Raw genomic sequence first — 22,125 nt, 5'->3', positions numbered from 1 at the left:
TTTAGGAGATATAGAGCAGACACAAAATTGAAGGCTAAAACATTTGACCTCAAGTTGTGACCCTGACCTTGAGCCAACATGGCTGACTCATGAGTTCTGCACATCGTCTTAATGAAGTGACCATTTGACCCAAGTTTCATGATTATCCTCCAAGGGGTTTAGGAGATACAGAGCAGACACAAACTGGAAGGCTCAAACCTTTGACCTTGAGTTGTGACCTTGACCTTGAGCCGACATGGCTGACTCATGGGTTCTGCAAATCGTCTTAGTGAGGTGATTATTTGACCCAAGTTTCATGATTATCCTTCAATGGGTTTAGGAGATATAGAGCGGACTCAATATTGAAGGCTCAAACATTTGACCTCAAGCTGTGACCTTGACCTTGAGCCAACATGGCTGACTCATGAGTTCTGCACATCCTTTTGATGAGGTGATCATTTGACCCAAGTTACATGATTATTCTCCAAGGGGTTTAGGGGATACAGAGAGGACACAAAATGGAAGGCTCAAACCTTTGACCTTGAGTTGTGACCTTGACCTTGAGCCATCATGGCTGACTCATGGGTTCTGCATATCGTCTTAATGAGGTGACCATTTGACCCAAGTTTCATGATTATCCTTCAATGGGTTTAGGAGATATAGAACAGACACAAAATGGAAGGCTCCCACCTTTGACCTTGAGTTGTGACCTTGACCTTGAGCCAACATGGCTGACTCATGGGTTCTGCACATCATCTTGATGACGTGATCATTTGACCTAAGTTTCATGATTATCCTCCCAGGGGTTTAGGAGATACAGAGCGGACATAAAATGGAAGGCTCAAACGTTTGACCTTGACCTTAAGCCAACATGGCTGACTCATGGGTTCTTCACATCGTTTTAATGAGGTGATCATTTGACCCAATTTCATGAAAATCCTTCAAGAAGTTAGAGATACAGAGTGGACACGAAATGTTACGGATGGACAGATGGAAGGACGGATGGAGACCATTCCTATAACCCCCCACCACTTGGGGCGGGGGATTAAAAAGGTTACAGGATCTCAAACTAGTCGCAATCTTAAATAGTATTAAGATCGCAGGATGTCCGTTGCAAGCTTGCGAAGCAAGACTTATCCGCAAACTTAATTTCTATACGTGCATCTGCAAGCATTATATTACATGACTGCAATATTTTTAAGATTGCTGTAAGCTTATGGCAAACTTCTTGATTTGGGTACATCTGATTCAAGATATTTGCATATTTGCAAGCAGACTTACATCTAGGCTTGTCAAACAAAAGTTTGTTGACCATTTACCTGATATTCGGCATTGGCAATGGAAAGTCTGTAGAACTTGTTGTCACTGCTGCTGTCTCTGGGATTAAAGTCTGTGATACCTCCTCTTTTTTCTTTACATTAACTGAAAATATAGAAACCAGATGTGTGTCCAAACTAAATTTGTGTCCATAGGACACACTCCCACTTCCCATGGTTGTACATGGTTTTATGACTTTATGTGCAATATTTCAGATATATGCAACATAAACTTTTAAGCACTCTTTGTATATTGTAAAATCAAAGAGCATTCCGGTCTAGCTACATGAAATCCCAAACAAAACACTACATGCTATATAAAATTCCTCTGTTGTTTTATGACTCTAGGTCAGTACATTTTGAGATACATGCAACACAAACTTTTATGCCCTTAACCCTTTACCACACAGAACACAAGCCAAAGTAACCTCTTTTACACACAAGCAAAAGTAACCTCTTTTACATAACACTGATAAGTGATAATCAATAATCAATAATCGGTATATGGCTGATAAAGGTGACTGGGTGTTGGCATTATTTTGTGATTACACACACTTATGTTAAAAATGTCATTATTTTAATATTTTCTGTAAGTTTGACATTATTTTTGTCAATATAAAGTTTATAGCAATTTAAATTCTCTTTCCGATGATACAAAATTTATTGTAGTTTCTCTTTGAGTTTCGAAGATATAAAGTGTTAAAGTACGGGAATATATATTTTTAGGCATAAAATTCTGTTTTGGATTACTTTCACATTGAAATTCATATACAATTTCATTTTGATGTTTGAAAGTTTGATTTATAGTTAACAGACTTATCTTCCGGATCGGAATCAGTAAGTATTTATATAAAAACACAACCATCAAACTGAATAACACTACAAAAATAACGGATTGTAAAATTTCTGAAAGTGCAAAAAGATCGCTGAGATCGAGACTCGTAACTGACTACAGTATTCTTGTGCTAAAAATTAAAATATTTTTAGGATAATATTACGTAATATTTTGATGATCAAACGTCGGTACATCACGGGTGACTTCCGCTGCAATTAACTCTTGGGGTGTCATAAAATATTTGAAAGGCGCGGTCCTTCTGTTTTGATTAACACTTCCCGTTATGTAAGGCCATCAATTCCAAGCCATCGTATACACAAATTGTTGTTTAGGGGAAATCTGCATGTATCACGTGTGACCTTCATGACCTAACACATTTAAAAATACTTCGATGTTAAATGGTTGTTATTTTTAGAACGAGGAAAGCCCGCGAACCGGCCAGTTGCAAGCAGTTTTCTCAGTAATTTTCCATGACGTAGCGTCGTGCACATGTAGGAAAAAACCCCGGTGTCTTTCTTTGCAAAGTACTCGATAAATTTAAATAGTAACCACATGATCTTGTACGTAAATAGTGATGACGAAATCCCATATTTTGAGTTAGTAAACATCCGGAATTTGTTTCTTCAGGAAAAGAACGAAAATAAAGCGATTGATTATGAGACACGGGATAAAACGATTCTGTTCAAATGGCCGTTAATCGGTATAATACGTTTCTATCGGGGAACCGATAGACACGGGTCAATATGTTTCTGTTTGGTAATCGATAGATACGGTGATAAACGTATCGATGTGGGAAAGGGTTAATACACACTTTTGACTTGGTCAAGGGCCATAACTTTGTTCTTGCAGGTAGAAATCCAAAACAAGACGGCATGTATGATGGCCCTAAGTTTCAGAGCTAAAACAGGCCAGCAAGTGTGCAACTTTGGAAGAGGACCATAATATGCTCCAGGTGTCCAATGTTCCACAGGCAGCAGAAGTTTACTGCATAAATTAGTGTGACAGATAACAAACAGTTAAAACACTATATGCTTCTCAGGCCTTTAAAATTGGATGGAAAATATGCGCAGACCAAATGGAACAGGCTAAGGTAGTTTTGGAAGGTCTCTTAACTCATAAGAAGTTATTTAAAGGTATTTCTATATTTCCCTCTAGTGGCTCCTAAAACGGGCCCATTGTCATCTGAACAAATTTGGAAAAGAATGTTACAACAATGTTACAGACTCAGTTTGGTTAAGTTGTTTAAAAATATTTCTATTTTTAGCTTTAGTGGCCCCTAAAAGGTGTTGCGTGCCCCCTTTTAAATAAATTTGGGAGCGGACCTAACAATAACACAACAGAAATTTGATGAAGATCCATCAAGCAGTCCATGAGAAGGTGTTTAAAGGTATTTCTAAATTTAGCTCTAGCTGGCCTTAAATGGGTGCAAGCTCCCAAATTTATACAAATATTGGGAGAAGAACTTACAATGATGCTACAGACAAAGTTTGATGAAGATCTATCAAGCAGTTCATGATAACAACAAGGCCATGATGGCCCTAGATCACTTGAGTTACACACTGCTTATCTGAACAGTTCTGGTATGCAAGGAAAATGTGAAATTATTTAAGTGATGCCAGTATGTGTTAGAAGCTTCTTCTAAATAAATAGGGGCAAGTAATATGAGTGCGTGTGTGTGTGTTTGCGAAGTAGGTGGTTGTGGGGGGTGAATGACTAGTGATGGGCCGATTAGCAGATATAATTGATTGACAGCTAGAAAAGCCCAACCGATTCCGATGATCGATCATGTCGATAGCGGGTACGAATCTACATGGGTACGATCGAAGGTTTCTGAAGGGAATACCGTGCGTGAGAATTTATGTTTACCTAGAAATATCAGAAATATGGACTACCTCAATGCTTAAGGGATAAAACAGAAGTATGCCGACAATCAAACGTTAGTATTTCGTTTCAATTATCCAATGAAAATGGATTTAACATCTTACAATTAGGCACAGCTGTTAACATGGCGGCGTCCATAGCGTCAATAAAAATGGGGCAAAATTAGTGAAACTTTGATAAATCTTCATATATTACAACAGTATGTCCAGGGAATTTATCTGTTGAAACTGGACAAAAATGCCATCAAATTTCCGTGTCCATGATGTAATTTCAGTGGAAAGAACTTTGGTGTTTTTATGCAACTGCAGTTGTCATTGAGTTGTCATGATTTTTTCTGCCAAAATTCCATTTTCCCAGTACTGCTGACCAGTGTACATATGAAAACAGATTAAATTCTGATTTTTATCTAATGATCATTTTACTAAGCTTCATGACATTGTTATATGCCATAGCAACAAGTAGTAGGAACATGGAGCAACTCAGTAGTGTCAGGCTATGGTTACCATTGTAATATATTAATATTACCGAAAAATTACTGAATTCATTTAATGATTTTCTACAATCACTATTTTTGTCAGCCAAAGAAAAACTGAAATATTTGTACTTCCTTGCTGTATGCTAGAAATGTTACAGGTACAGGTGTACCAGTCAATTGTCACAAATGACAGCTATGAGTCTGTGATACATGTACCTGGATTGCAATTTATTGTGGTTTCCCTGTCTGCAACTAATTAGTGATTATTAAACAAATTTCTGTTTACCAGGAACCAGCTTAACAACATCTAGCTGATTAATGGTAGTTCTTTATTTTTCAAAAGAGCATAAGAATTTTAAGTAAAACCGTCACTTTAAAGACATAAATATCTGAACAAACAAGTATGAAAATAAATAACATTCAACCAATTATTTTTCCGATACATCACATCGGTTTGCTAACCGATTCCAACCGATAATCGGTTGGAGTTCTCCAACCCATGTCCCATCACTAGGAATGACCACATAAGATACAACAAGAGCTCGTAAAACACGTATTGCCCCCCTTGATATATTCAGTAATTGCACAAGGAACTGAAATTATTTGTCACTGTGCACTGGATGTTACTGGCCTGAAATCAATAATTATGGGTCATGTACCAATCATAAGTAAACTCTGTATCAAATGTGATCTTAGACCAAAGTATTCTCCATTTATTTGGCAAAAAAAAAGTTCTACTGTTCTGGGTCAATGTGATCTTGACCTTTGACCTACTGACCTCAAAAATAATAGGGGTCATCTGCTGGTCATGATCAACCTCCCCATCAACTTTCATGATCCTAGGCCCAAGTGTTCTTGAGTTATCATCCAGAAACCGTTAACTGTTCCGGGTCACTGAGACCTTGACCTTTGACCTACTGACCTCAAAATCAATAGGAGTCGTCTGCTGGTCATGATCAACATCCCTATTATGTTTTGTGATCATAGGCCCAAACATTCTTAAGATATAGTCCAGAAACTGTTTAACTGTTCCGAGTCACTGTGTCCTTGACCTTTGACCTACTGACATCAAAATCAATAGGGGTCATCTGCTGGTCATGGCTATCCTCCCTATTAACTTTCATGATAGTAGGTCTAAGTTATCATCTGGAAACTGTTTAACTGTTCTGGGTCTCTATGACCTTGACCTTTGACCTACTGACCTCAAAATCTGCTGGTTATGAACAATCTCCCTATCAACTTTCATGATCCTAGGCCCAAGCTTTCTTGAGTTATCATCCGGAAATGGATTTGTCTACATACCGACCGACATCTGCAAAACAATATACCCCAACCTTCTTCGAAGGGGGGCATATAAATGTGTCAAGTTTGGCCAGGATTGCGGGGCATGTGCCCCCTTGCCCCCGCCCACGTTCCTACGCCACTATGAACCGAAGAGACACAGGACCGTATGCCCTGCAAATATTGAAATTGAGACTGACAGTAACAACGTTTCATTGTTACCCTCTCTAGTAGGTTTGCAGGTTTGTCGAACAAATTCAAGCCTCCAGAAATTTGCTAATTATCAAAACGTTGAAAATTGGACCTAAAATAGTGGGAACTGAAAAAAAAAATGAAAACAAGAAGAAATTTTAGTGAATGGATATGCTTTTTGCAGTTTGGCAGGCCCCGTGCAGAAATATTTTCCTGTTTTCAGGAAATCCCAGGATTATCCCGAGATTCTTTAAAAGTCCTGGAGAGAGGACTTCAACACTAAAAGACAGGACTTTTGGTAGGAAAATTGTCCTGTTCACAGGAGAAAAGACAGGACTTTTTCTAAAAGATACAGATCGAAAGATGGTAATTACACTGGGACCCCTTTATAACGCTGTCGTTGGGGTCCAAGGTTCGAGACCCGCGGATCTAGCGGGGTTAAATTTATAACGCGGGTTGGCTGTATATGCCGATTGTGCAATACCCCACCCACCCATAATGCATTAGACGTATTTGAACGTTGCTTCCTGTTAAATAACAAATTCTAAGCGTATAAACAGGACATTTATTTACCTTATATGCTACTGGAAAATACATTAAAACAAGGACCTGTGTTCAATAAACGCTTGATGCCCCCGGTCGCATCCTTGTCGATACAAAGCAAACTAAGTCCAAAACGAGGTCAAGGTCAAACTGAGGTCAGGTGATGTCAGAAGATGAGGAATGGTCACAAGTTACATCTGCATTAGTATCAAGTCATTCTAGTTACGGGTAATGATGCTAGATGAAACGGTCCCATTTGGTTAACCTCGTACAGACGGACGAACAGAAGGACGGACGAATGGACAGGAAATCACTATATGCCTCCCGCATCAGTAGATGCCGGGGGCATAAAAATTATAACGCTGTGTCATCTTCCCATTTCGTCGTAATTCTAAAAGAAAGTTGAAATTCTGAATCCCGGAAGTAAACATATAACGCTGTGTGAGAAGCGCGCGGTCGTGAAAATTAGAATAGCACGGGGTTTTTAAACACGTGGAAAATAAATAAAAATGTACGAAAGAGAAAAAACGCGGACAGTTTTACAAAATGGATAAAATAAAATAGAAAATGGTAAAATAAACTAGATCTACGATAATAAAAAATAAGAATGGGATGATTACGAAAAACGGCTGCATTTTATTACAAAACTGGACATGTTGTTTGATTTTTTTATTCACTAAAATTTTCATGTCGTCCGCTTAATTGATGCAAACTTAAATGGTTTGATAGTTGACTGACCAATGTTACACGCTTGTTATCAATGCAAACAATCTAATTTTGACAGGGTCTTGATTGCTAATTGTCACATGTCTGCATGTATTCAACATTTAACAAAGCCCTTACTCAAACAAGTAAGCTAGCAGACAGTTATTGATTTTTTGTCATTGTTGTCATGGTAAAGGTGTTAAAGTACACAGGTATATGCAGTTTTAACGCTGGTTATGATCAAATCAAATAACATCTGCAGACTTTTTTTTGTTATTGAAAATTTGGGAGCCAAGAGGCTGTATCGCATTGTACTGAATACCGCGGTATATCGAATAGTGTTATAAAGGGTTTTGAGTGTAATTTGAAACATGATCTTGTAATGGTCTAATAAGTTAATTACATCCTGGTGTTGAAGACCCATGTTTTGGGAGAAACTGTATCATTAAGCACTTGTGCTGTGGTGTTGTTGCTGTAACAGGAATATATTCTATATTTTGTGCTAAGTTAGCAAATTATTTCTGTATAAACTTTTAGAAATAATACTAAACACATTCCTTCATTTAATGATTTTACAAAACAATACTGGTAAGTTATTTAGAAAAATATTTTTCTTCAAATCAGTCAGAGCATTAAAAACTGAAATGTGTTAGACTAAGTACTGTTTAGATTATCTGTACATGTTTGATCAAAGACAGTTTCACTCTTAAAAGTGAATAGATCATAGTTTTCTCAATATGAAGCTCATAATTTGATGTTTCTAGACTAAATAGCAGTATTTACACCTAGTTTTTTTGCCATGTATGCACATATCTGAGCTGAATTATGATGTGCCAAGAAATTGATATTTCTGCTATGACAGGTTGTATTGTTTCAATGTACATGTTAACTAGAAAATATTTTCTAATATTTGGAAATGATAATACTTATTATTCTTACAATTGCCTGAAAATTTCCTTACATCAGGAATTCCTGGGATTTCCTGAAGACAGGACAATTGTCCTGGGATATCCTGACTTCAAGAATTCTCAAGACATTCCTGGGGTTTTCCTGAGAACAGGACAATATATACCTTTATTTCCTGACAACAGGAAATCCCAGGACATTCCTGAGATTTTCAGGATAGCAGGACAGCATAGGTTTCTTGAAGTTCTGGTGTCCTGTTTTTTTTCCTGTTCATAGGAAAATCTGGGATTGTCCCATTCCCATTTAACGGCGTGAAAAGTCCCAGGAATTCCTGAAATATTTTCAGGACATTATCCCAGGATGGGCCCCATTGATAAAAATCCTGGATCCACCCTATGCTTGTTCTAGGTAACTATTTGTATATTATTGCAAAGTTATTAGAGCTCGTCTGATACACAAACTTTATTAAAATATCATCTTACCTGTTTTGGCATTTGTCGTCATGTTGTGAAAACATGTATTGCAAATGGTGATTATGAATCTTAGAGGAGTAAGTATGAACAAACCAATCTGTGTATATTGTATGCACTTGTAAATAAGTCACGTAATGAGCACTACTTTAATGGAAGGTGGGCCTACAGACAGAGGCGAATATTACATGATACCATATAAGGCAAATTGATGAAGTCGAAGCCTCTGTCTATACGCATACATGTGCAGATCAGGACAGGGGTTCCCAACTCCCTTTCGGGAAGAAAAGGAAAGTCTTACCATACGCACAGATGCATGGTGCATCCACAAGTTTTGTCGTTTATAGAAAGAGACTGAAGGAGAAAAAGAAGAAGAACTTCAAGAAGATGAGAGGATAGAATGTGTAGGAGTAAAGGGTGGGTGTTAGGGAAGGCTTAATATTGATGCCAACACAGTCCACTCTTACTTCTATACATCTTAAAAGTTAACATTCTAATCATATAGATCTACTAAAGGTCGGGTTTCACATGATGTACTCCATCATTTAGTTCTTATAAATTACCAAGCTCCTCACAGCGGTTAAACTTCCATTGCGTTCATTTAGTGTACCGTAAGGGGAAGTAATTGCTGCGGGGAGTTTTATAAAATGTTCAGTGACATGAGGACGGTATCTATGTGCAAATGGGTAGGTATCTTTGTTTATTTTCATCCATCGTCAGAGGTATCATCAAAAACAGCGACAGAGTGCATATAATTGAAATTTTATCAACAAAAATAAATTGCAGGTATAGGATCCATACCTTATGTAGTTGAGTATGTATAGTTCTACCAGGGAGAGTGGCAAATTCATTTATCTGAACTTTGAACAAAGAAAAATACGGCTCAAAATGTCAAAATACATGAATTTCAATACATTTCTTCGTATTCTATAGTCATATCAATATTATAGATGACTGATATTTTCACCAGTACGAATTAATGCATTGCTTCGGACGAATCTGTCTATAAAATGTTCAACATCCATAAATATGTGTCATATGTTGGCATTGTTTTTATTTACCCTAAACAGCCTACATGTATATAAATCACACGAGGACGGTATCGCTCACACGAGTAGGTAGCCAAATACCCAGTGTGATTAAAGTCATTAAAGAAACACATCTTAAAACTTGGTCTTTATGTAACAGCCAGGCAAGTCCCTAGAAAATCATCTTATGCTCTAATTCGTTACTCTCAAACGAGCATAAATCATTTACACTCTTTGAACATACACTTTAAAAACATCATAACACAAGATTGAATTAGGCTAGAGGGATCGTTAGCAAACCGTCCCAACCAACCGTTTATTAACCCAACCAACAAAAAGATATACTGTCAGAATCCATACTGTCAAAATAGTACACATCTTCTCGTTCACCAACAAAATTTTTTAATGAAATTTCTAATTAATAAAATATCTTTATAAAAACATATTTAGTAAATTTCTGAAAAAGCCAAAGTCGGGTGTGCTGCGAGCGGGATACCTAACCCTACTCCGTCGTGGGAGGGGGAGGTATTTAATGAAGGGGTCCAAGGCTCAAGACCAGCGGCTCCTTCCGGCCTGCCTGACATATTACCCAATTTTGAAGCAAAATAAAACGTTTTTGTAGTTTTGACGCAAAAAAACATGACTAAAAATATAGGAGGAATTTTCCTGAAATATAAATCGATTTTTACATTACGTATAATAACGTCTTTAGGCACAAAACAATGTACATGTATAATTGCATGTGAAAAACCAAACTTATTTCATGTAACGAAAAAAGAGTCCATAATATGTTTCACAATTGTTACACTTCCATTTAATCGCCTGCCGAACTGTAAATCTGAAATTAAAATTAAATACTGTGAGTCATGTGAAATGGTATGACATAATAATTGTAGACAATTTTTTTTTTTTTTTTTTTTTTTTTTTTAACAAATAAACGAAAATATTTAAATATTTTCGGAAATTTCACAACTTGACGGCTTGTCTAATAAACCTCGAATGGCAACTCTTACTACTACCGAAAAACTCGTGCATTTTTACCGCGTAATCATAAACCCGCTTATTTCCTTATAAGGAGATTTCTAGTTACGGTGTATGCTCCCGATAATAAATACATATAATATGTCATAAATTCAGGCATACTTCTACAGTGTAATCACAAATCAATATAATGATATTTTATGAGAGATAATTATATCTCCCTTTTTTCATGCCTGACTAATTTATACAGAATTTCTAGAATAACAAATGTATACTTTTCTGGTTTTTAAGGAGTGATTAATGCATTAAGGTACTTACTACTTCAATAAAAAAACAACAGTAAAATGTAGATTTGAAGGCTGACTTGCAGATCTGTTGACAGATGAATTTTGAACATAGCTGCATGGGATAGTTTCTCACTGAGTCTCTTGTCAGGAAGTAAATACTACACTTTGCAAGTTTATCAATTTGTCAACCACTGAGATAAAATAATATTTTTAACCATTTATTTTAGGTTGATTGTGAAGCAACTTATATTAAACACACCTGACACCTCATTCCTGATGGAATCCATTGCCACAAGGATATGAGAGAAGAGAAGCCAGTTTCTCTTTCAATGGTGAGCACCAAGCAAGGGAGCTACTGGTACCATTTTTCAGGTCTTTGGTATGATGCAGCCAGGGATTGAACCCACGAGCTCCCAAACTCCAAGTGGATGCTCTATAACTAGGACGTTGAAAATGTGCCTGAGCCCTTAAATGCACTGGAAGAGTTTGTAACTTTAAAAAAATTTATTAAACAATTATAGGTCAATGCCTTTTTAAATCTGACAAACCAGTTCTGGTTAAATCAACTTCTCAGTTTTGCTTGACCAGCGACATGAAAGTAATTGCAGTACAAGACATGGTAGACAACTAGAATCATGGATATGCTAAAATCTTGTTACATTTCTAAACTCTCAATTTCATTTTCTTTACTTCAATATTCTTTGTCTTGAATATTGATTTGCTATAGAGGGCCAACTTTCTGGTATTTTATTGTGATTATGCTTCTGTTTATTCATACAAATGTGTCCCAAGTGGATGGAAGACAAGAACAAACCAGCTGCACCAAACAAAACATGCTTTAAGTTTTCCTCACACATTTATATTACACTGACTTAGAAGACAGCTTTCACCTTATTATGAATCTGCCCCCAAAGAGCCAAGATATTTTCTTCCCTGGAGCCAACCAGAACAACTTCCACTGGCTATAAGGGAAACTTTAGCTAGCTTTTAGTTAAGGGTCACCTAAAATATTCAATATATAATGATGCTTTTTGTGATGTGAAACTGTATCAAATTCTGTCCAACTATATAAACGATGAATAGAAGGTGGACAAAGACAGGTCACAAATAGTTTTCACTATATATATCACTGTCATTTCTTGCTTAAACCTAATGGCAGGTCTATGACTGATGTTTTTATACCAATTTCATCTTGAAAGATTAGTGTTTATGTGCCTTTATTATAACAAATCTCAAGACATGTAAAATAAAAACAACCATATAATTTGAGGTTGTGGGATGAAATGAAATTTTAGCTAGCTATCATTATGTGACTGTATATATCATTATTTGTGGAAATGCTGTCGTTTCCTTAAATGCATTTACTCAAATGGTTTTATCACATTAGTACATTTACAAGGCCTCTTCAAAACAATCTGATAAAACTTCTGCAGGAAATCTTGGTAAAATAAATCAAACAAACAAATCAAATAATCTCTGCGTAATTTTGCAATCAACTGATATTGACTGTGATACAGGGTGCCATCAGTCTTGCAGAATTATGGCGAATATTCAATGAAAATTAGAAAAACGATGATATATGAGTCAGGGGAAATTTTCAATAAGCATACAAACAAACTGATCAAGTCATTTTAAGGAACATAACAGTGGCTCTTTTATGCAGATCCTAACACAGAACTGATATAGCGGTTCCTGCAAGCATGTACATGATTTTGTCTCCAAAATATTTCTGCAAGCCAGTTCAGTCTTAACTTCCAAAATATTACTTAAGTGTTTACAACTTAGTTTCCAACACATTCTTACAAGCATGTACACACCACCTATCTAAAAAATTCCTGCAAGCATGTACATACATGTTCCCAAAAAAATCCTGCAAGCTTATACACACCAAATTTCCAAAACATTCCTGCAGCTTATACACACCAAATTTCCAAAACATTCCTGCAAACATATACAGACCATGTTCCCAAAACATTCCTGCAAGCAAATACACACCAAGTTTCCAAAACATTCCTGCAAGCATATACACACCAAGTTTCCAAAACATTCCTGCAAGCATATACACACCAAGATCGCAAACCATTCCTGCAAGCCTATACACACCATGTTCCCAAAACATTCCTGCAAGCATATACACACTATGTTTCCAAGTCATTAATGCAAGCTTATACACACCAAATTTCCATAACATTCCTGCCAAGTTTCCAAAACATTCCTGCAAGCTTATACACACATTAAGTTTCCAAAACATTCCTGCAAGCATATACACACCAAGTTTCCAAAAACATTCCTGCAAGCATACACACACCATGTTTCCAAAACATTCCTGCAAGCTTACACACACCATCTTTCCAAAGCATTCCGGCAAGCATATACACACACCAAGTTTCCAAAATATTCCTGCAAGCTTATACACACCAAATTTCCAAAACATTCCTGCAAGCATATACACACCAAAATTCCAAAACATTCCTTCAAGCTTATACACAGCAAGTTCCTAAAACATTCCTGCAAGCATATAAACACCAAGTTTCCAAAAGTTTCCTGCAAACTTATACACAGTATGTTTCCAAAACATTCCTGCAAGCTTATACACACCAAATTTCCAAATCATTCCTGCAAAGTTTCCAAAACATTCCTGCAAGCTTATACACACCATGTTCCCAAAACATTCCTGCATGCATATACACACCAAGTTTCCAAAACATTCCTGCATGCATGCATATACACACCAAGTTTCCAAAACATTCCTGCAAGTATATATACACCACGTTCCCAAAACATTCCTGCAAGCATATACACACCAAGTTTCCAAAACATTCCTGCAAGCATATACACACCAAGTTTTCAAAACATTCTTGCAAGCTTATACACATCAAGTTTCCAAGACATTTCTGTAAGCATATACACACCATTGAGTTTCCAAAACATTCCTGCAAGCTTATACACACCAAATTTCCAAAACATTCCTGCAAGCATATACACACCAAAATTCCAAAACATTCCTTCAAGCTTATACACAGCAAGTTCCTAAAACATTCCTGCAAGCATATAAACACCAAGTTTCCAAAAGTTTCCTGCAAACTTTTACACACTTATGTTTCCAAAATATTGCTGCAAGCTTATACACACCAAATTTCCAAATCATTCCTGCAAAGTTTCCAAAACATTCCTGCAAGCTTATACACACCAAATTTCCAAAACATTCCTGCATGCATATACACACCAAGTTTCCAAAACATTCCTGCATGCATGCATATACACACCAAGTTTCCAAAACATTCCTGCAAGCATATACACACCATGTTTCCAAAACATTCCTGCAAGCTTACACAAACAATGTTCCCAAAACATTCCTGCAAGCTTACACACACTATGTTCCCAAAATATTCCTGCAAGCATATACACAAAAGTTTCCAAAACATTCCTGCAAGCTTGTATGCACCAAATTCCAAAACATTCCTGCAAACGTATACTTATCAAATTTCCAAAACATTCCTGCTTAGTTTCCAAAACATTCCTGCAAGCATGTACACACCAAGTTTCCAAAACATTAATCCAAGCTTATACACACCAAGTTTCCAAAACATTCCTGCAAGCTTATACACAACATGTGCCCAAAACATTCCTGCAAGCTTATACACACCAAGTTTCCAAAACATTAATTCAAGCTTATACACACCATGTTTCCAAAACATTAATTCAAGCTTATACACACCATTTTTCCAAAACATTAATTCAAGCTTATACACACCATGTGCCCAAAACATTCCTGCAAGCTTATACACACCATGTTTCTAAAACATTCCTGCAAGCTTATACACACCATGTTTCCGAAACATTAATTCAAGCTTATAATATCATGTTCCCAAAACATTAATTCAAGCTTATAATATCATGTTTCCAAAACATTAATTCAGGCTTATACACACCAAGTTTCCAAAACATTAATTCAAGCTTATACACACCATGTTCCCAAAACATTCCTGCAAGCTTATACACACCATGTTCCCAAAACATTCCTGCAAGCTTAAACACACCAAGTTACCAAAACATTCCTGCAAGCATATACACACCATTGAGTTTCCAAAACATTCCTGTAGGAGTATACACACACCATGTTCCGAAAATATTCCTGCAAGCATATACACACAATATTCCATACATTCCTGCAAGCTTATACACACCAAGTTCCCAAAACATTCCTGCAAGCATATATACACCATTGAGTTTCCAAAACATTCCTGTAGGAGTACAAACACACCATGTTCCCAAAATATTCCTGCAAGCATATACACACCATGTTCCAAAACATTCCTGCAAGCATATACACACACCATGTTCCCAAAACATTCCTGCAAGCATATACACACACCATGTTCCAAAACATTCCTGCAAGCATATACATACCTAGTTTCCCAAAACATTCCTGCAAGCATATACACATCATTGAGTTTCCAAAACATTCCTGCAAGCTTATACATACCATGTTCCCAAAACATTCCTGCAAGCATATACACACCATTGAGTTTCCAAAACATTCCTGCAAGCTTATACACACCATGTTCCCAAAACATTCCTGCAAGCATATACACACCAAATTTCCAAAACATTCCTGCAAGCTTATACACACCATGTCCCCAAAACATTCCTGCAAGCATATACACACCAAATTTCCAAAACATTCCTGCAAGCTTATACACCCAATGTTCCCAAAACATTCCTGCAAGCATATACACACCAAGTTTCCAAAACATTAATGCAAGCTTATACACACCAAGTTTCCAAAACATTCCTGCAAGAATACACACAACAAGTTCCCAAAACATTCCTGCAAGCATATACACACCATTGAGTTTCCAGAACATTCCTGTAAGCATATACACATACCATGTTCCCAAAACATTCCTGCAAGCATATACACACCATGTTCCCAAAACATTCCTGCAAGCATATACACCTCATTCCCAAACCATTCCAGCAATCATATACATACCATTGAGTTTCAAAAACATTCCTGCAAGCATATATACACCACGTTCCCAAAACATTCCTGCAAGCATATACACACCAAGTTTCCAAAACATTCCTGCAAGCTTATACACACCAAGTTTTCAAAACATTCCTGCAAGTATATATACACCACGTTCCCAAAACATTTCTGCAAGCAGATACACACCAAGTTTCCAAAACATTCCTTCAAGCTTATACATAACAAGTTTTCAAAACATTCCTGCAAGTATATATACACCACGTTCCCAAAACATTCCTGCAAGCATATACACACCAAGTTTCCAAAATATTCCTGCAAGCATATACACACCAAGTTTCCAAAACATTCTTGCAAGCTTATACACATCAAGTTTCCAAGACATTTCTGTAAGCATATACACACCATTGAGTTTCCAAAACATTCCTGCAAGCATATACACACCACTGAGTTTCCAAAACATTCCTGCAAGCATATACACACCATATTTCCAAAACATTCCTGCAAGCTTATACACACCATGTTCCCAAAACATTCCTGCAAGCATATACGTATACCAAGTTTCTGAACCATTCCTGCAAGCATATACACACGATTGAGTTTTCAAAACATTCCTGCAAGCTTATACACACCAAGTTTCCAAAACATTCTTGTAAGCATATACATACCATGTTCCAAAACATTTACATTTATTTATTTATTTATTTGGGTTTTACAAACAGGACTACAAATTTTGGTTTCACATCTCATTTACATCGAAATAAAAACATGAAGTATGGAATCAAAATTTGCATTACCGCTGGAATCACAGAGTTACAGCAAAACCAAGTGTTAAGACCCTATTATTCGCCTCTTACGCTCATGCAAGGGTAAGGCAGTGGTTTCAATTCCTTTCATACATAGATCGTTGTTCCCAAAACATTCCTGCAAGCATATACACACCATGTTTCCAAAACATTCCTGCAAGCATATACACACCATGTTTCCAAAACATTCCTGCAAGCATATACACACCATGTTTCCAAAACATTCCTGCAAGCATATACACATCATTGAGTTTCCAAAACATTCCTGCAAGCTTATACACATTATGTTCCCAAAACATTCCTGCAAGCATATACACACCACGTTCCCAAAACATTCTTGCAAGTGTATACACACCATGTTCCCAAAACATTCCTGCAAGCATATACACACCATGTTTCCAAAACATTCCTGCAAGCATATACACACCATGTTTCCAAAACATTCCTGCAAGCATCAACACACCATGTTTCCAAAACATTCCTGCAGGCATATATACACCATGTGCCCAAAACATATCTGCAAGCATATACACACCATTGAGTTTCCAAAACATACCTGCAAGCATACACACACACCATGTTTCCAAAACATTCATGCAAGCATATGCACACCATGTTTCCAAAACATTCCTGCAAGCATATACACACCACTGAATTTCTAAAACATTCCTGCAAGCTTATACACCCCATTTTTCAAAAACATTCCTGCATGCATATACACACCAAGTTTCCAAAACATTCCTGCAAGCATATACAGTTGACACTGTATTAAGAGACCACCCAAGGGACTGCTAAAAAGTGGTCTCTTAATGGAATGGTCTCTTAATGAATTTCAGTCAGGTGAAGAGAAAAGTTATTTTTAATTGTTAATATACTATGTGGATGCCATGATGGCGAAAAACAACAATGTATGATTTCAAAATCTGTTTTAAGATCGTGAACATAGTCAGGTGCAAAATATACTTGCTGAGTACACAGGTGAAGAAATGTGGGAATTTGGTACCCTGTTGCTCAATAGATACTTTTGTCGAATATTTTACCTGTCGGGACTACATTTATGCGGTCGCTAGTCGTTTAATAAACAAGAGCTGTCCGTAAGACAGCCAAGCTCGACTATTCGAAATATTGTCACAGAAGCAGGAAATTATTACCCAAAATGTTAAATATCAAAAGAGTTTTAAGTTCGAAAGGGGACATAATTTGACCAAAATAAATATCAGAGTTATGGGACTTGATGTTATCAACTAGTTTTATAACCCTGAAGAACCATGTTAAGTTTCAATTCAATATCTGCATTAGTTTTGGGGATAGTAACTTGCATGTAAAACTTTAACCAGAATTTTCTGAGTCCAAAAGGGGGCATAATTTGCTCAAAATACATGTTAAGAGTTATGGAACTTGACCCAGTGAGGTTGGTAATTGACCTAGAAAAAGAATAAATAAGTTTCAAAGCTATATGCCTTTTGGTAATAGCTGTATGTACTTGCACGCAAAACTTTAACCAGGATTTTCTAAGTCCAAAAGGGGGCATAATTTGCCCAAAATACATGTCAGAGTTATGGGACTTGGTGCTATCAACTAGTTTTATAACCCCGAAGACACATGTGAAGTTTCAATTTAATATCTGTAGTAGTTTTGGAGATAGTTACTTGCATGTAAAACATTAACCAGGATTTTCTAAGTCAAAAGGGGCATAATTTGCCCAAAAGACATGTCAGAGTTATGGGACTTGACCCAGTGAGGTAGGTAATTGATCTAGAAAAAGAAAAAATAAGTTTCAAATCTATATGCCTTTTAGTAATAGCTGTATGTACTTGCACGCAAAACTTTAACCAGAATTTTCTAAGTCCGAAAGGGGGCATAATTTGGCCAAAATGAAGGTCAGAGTTATGGGACTTGGTGCTATCAACTAGTTTTATAACCCCGAAGACACATGTGAAGTTTCAATTCAATATCTGCATTAGTTTTGGAGATAGTAACTTGCATGTAAAACTTTAACCAGAATTTTCTAAGTCCAAAAGGGGGCATAATTTGCTCAAAATACATGTTAGAGTTATGGAACTTGACCCAGTGAGGTTGGTAATTGACCTAGAAAAAGAATAAATAAGTTTCAAAGCTATATGCCTTTAAATGATAGCTGTATGTACTTGCATGCAAAAACTTAACCAAGGTGTGACGCCGACGCCGACGCCGACGCCGACGCCAGGGTGAGTAGAATAGCTAGACTATTCTTCGAATAGTCGAGCTAAAAAGTCGTTTAATGGAATGAATTTATGTATTGAAAACATTCGGGAGGGATTCTGACAGGTCGTTTAATAAAAAAATCGCTTAATAGAGGTGGTTGCAAGTACAATGTCGACTGTACTCACGAAGTTTCAAAAACATTGCTGCAGGCATATACACACCATTGAGTTTCCAAAACATTCCTGCAAGCTTACACACCCCATTTTCAAAAACATTCCTGCAAGCATATACACACCACTGAGTTTCCAAAACATTCCTGCAAGCTTATACACCCCGTTTTTCAAAAACATTCCTGCACGCATATTATTAGCAGCTTCATTTATGATTTGATTTTAACCAAACTTGCACACAACTTGTATCACCATAAGATCTCGATTCCTTTTTATACGCCCTAAGAGACGTATTATGTTATCGCCTCGGTGTCCATCTGTCTGTCTGTTGGTTAGCAATTTCCCTTCCGCTCTGTAACTCTTGAACCCTTTGAAGAATTTCAAAGAAACCTGACACAAATGTTCACCTCATCGAAACGATGTGCAGAGTGCATGTTTAGGATGGCTCACTTCAAGGTCAAGGTCACACTTAGGGGTCAAATTTCATATGACTTTGTTTTGTGTGTATATTTCTCTGCATTTGCGTTGCATTGCAGTGCTCCTGTTTTTATTTGGCAGATCCTTCTTTTGTTCACTTACAATAATTTTTTTTTTTAATTAATTCCCTTTTATGTTACTATAAATAGCTTATTTAGTAACTTTTTTATTATTGGCCGTAGGGAAAAACCGAGACCACTTTCCTGTGTTACAACATAGATGGTACCTCCAGTTTATAGGTGTATTTTGACATATCTGTACCTTTAAGAAAATTTCAACTATATTTTCTTATGATTCTTTTGATTAAACTTGATTATGACTTTTTTTACCTTCTTGTCCTTAAGTGCAATGACGACAGGTGAGCGATATAGGGCCATTATGGCCCTCTTGTTTAAACTGGATTCAAATTCTATCACCCTGACCTCACATTTGTGCAGACAAAACAAATATTATTCCAAATGCAAGAAATTACTTAGCTCTGGACAAAATGATTTGGAAACTTGTGTACATGCCTGCATGAATGTTTTGAAAACTTGGTGTATACATGCTTGCAGGAATGTTTTGGGAACATGTATGTACATGTTTGCAGGAATTTTTTAGAAAGGTTGTGTGTACATGCTTGTAAGAATGTTTTGGAAACTAAGTTGTAATTTCAGAAATAAGGACTGAACTGGCTTGCAGAAATGTTTTGGAAACCTGGTCTGAAAATCTGGTCTTTTGTTAATAGTTAGGAAACTTGGCCTGTAATTGCTTGCAACAATGTTTTGGAAACTTGGCCTGAAATTGCTTGCAGGAATGTTTTTGAAACTTGATGTGTATATGCCTGCAGGAATGTGTTTGAAACTTGGTGAGTATATGCCTGCAGCAATGTTTTGAAAAACTTTGTGAGTATATGCTTGCAGGAATGTTTTGGAAAATTGTTGTGTACATGCTTGCAGGAATGTTTTGGAAACTTGGTGTGTTTGTGCAGACAAAGTCAAAATAGCTAATTTTGGCCCTTTCAGGGGCCATAACTCTGGAACCCATTATGGGATCTGGCCAGTTCATGAAAGGAACCCAGATCTTATGGTGACACAAGTTTTTGTGCAAGTTTGATTGAATTCAAATCATAAATGAAGCTGCTATTGTGCAGACAAGGTCAAAATAGCTAATTCTGGCCCTATCAGGGGCCATAACTCTGGAACCCATAAACGAATCTGGCCAGTTCAAGAAAGGAATCAAGATCTTGTGTTGATACAAGTTGTGTGCAAGATTGGTTAAAATCAAATCATAAATGAAGCTGCTGTTGCACAGACATGGTCAAAATAGCTAATTTTGGCCCTTTCAGGGGCCATAACTCTGAAACCCATTTTATGGATCTGGCCGGTTCAAGAAAGGAACAAAGATCTTATGGTGACACAAGTTTTGTGTAAGTTTGATTAAATTCAAATCATAAATGAAGCTGCTATTTTGCAGACATGGTCAAAATAGCTAATTCTGGCCCTTTCAGGGGCCATAACTCTGGAACCCATAATGGGATCTGACCAGTTCAAGAAACGAACCAAGATCTTATGGTGATACAAATTGTGTGCAAGTTTGGTAAAAATCAAATCATAAATACAGCTGCTATTGTGCAGACAAGGTCAAAATAGTTAATTTTGGCCCTTTCAGGGGCCATTACTCTGGAACCCATTATGGGATCTGGCCAGTTCAACAAAGGAACCAAGATCTTATGGTGATACAAGTTGTGTGCAAGTTTGGTCAAAATAAAATCATAAATGAAACCACTATCGTGCAGACAAGAAATTGTGGACGGACAACGGACGAAGGGCGATCACAAAAGCTCACCCTGTCACTATGTGACAGGTGAGCTAAAAAAGCACACTTTAATTCTACATGTTAAATAAACTGTATGCCCAGCTCCTTAGAAAAGTTAAGAAAACTGTGTTGTTTTTAAGCAAGCCTTATTCACAAAGCTGACATAAAAAAATATAAGTAAACAGGAAAAATCTAGCTGTCTGCTGTTTTTTTTAGGAGACACACTATTCAATCCCCAGGAAATTCCATTTCAAGTAATGGATGGCTACAACATGACCTAGACCTTTGTTTGGTAAATAAGGATGAAGATTGCTTATATTACATAGAATATATCTATAGTAGTGTATGTGGCTGACAAGATAGTTTGTGGTGTCCTGGCAGGCACGTAAAGCACCATCTATCACACTGACAGAATGATGAAGCATCTCTAGAGGATTGCTGTAACACTGAACAATTATCATGGAGAAATATCTTCTCTTCCCTACCACTATCAATTTACCTGCTGTGACAATATTGAATTCTTTTTATTAGTTTCTTCATAGAAATTGTCCAACTTTCCATCAATGTAAACTGTCAAATATTACATGTTTCTTCAAATTTTGATGTAGTAGTAAGGTATAATCTTTAATGCTTTTAACATGATTTTTTGTTTGTTTGGAAAACATCATTCATTTCTAAAGACTAGATCAATCAATTAATGCCAAGGCACTGCTGTAAAAAATAATCTGAAAACACTATTTTTCTGTGCTTCTGAAAATTTTAAACAATGCTGATTTTTTTAATTTTCTTGAAAATTATACTGGTGATTTGCCATTATTTCCA

At 36.7% G+C, this 22,125-nt stretch overlaps 1 protein-coding gene across 3 annotated transcripts in view; it reads right to left on the bottom strand.

The window, feature by feature from the left end:
• The window catches only part of LOC123546989 (complexin-like), a 196,688-nt gene that overhangs the window by 133,636 nt on the left and 40,927 nt on the right, over window positions 1-22,125 (bottom strand). For all 3 annotated transcript variants that reach the window (XM_053551308.1, XM_053551310.1, XM_053551309.1), the window contains exon 2: window positions 1,299-1,401. The gene's annotated coding sequence lies outside the window, so the exon portion shown is untranslated. The remainder of the gene's footprint in view (window positions 1-1,298; window positions 1,402-22,125) is intronic.

This window comes from Mercenaria mercenaria, chromosome 9 (genome assembly GCF_021730395.1).
Source record: "Mercenaria mercenaria strain notata chromosome 9, MADL_Memer_1, whole genome shotgun sequence".
NCBI classification, from domain to species: domain Eukaryota; kingdom Metazoa; phylum Mollusca; class Bivalvia; order Venerida; family Veneridae; genus Mercenaria; species Mercenaria mercenaria.
The sequence above is the reverse complement of the archived record's forward strand: the minus strand, read 5'-3'. Positions and strand labels throughout refer to the sequence as shown.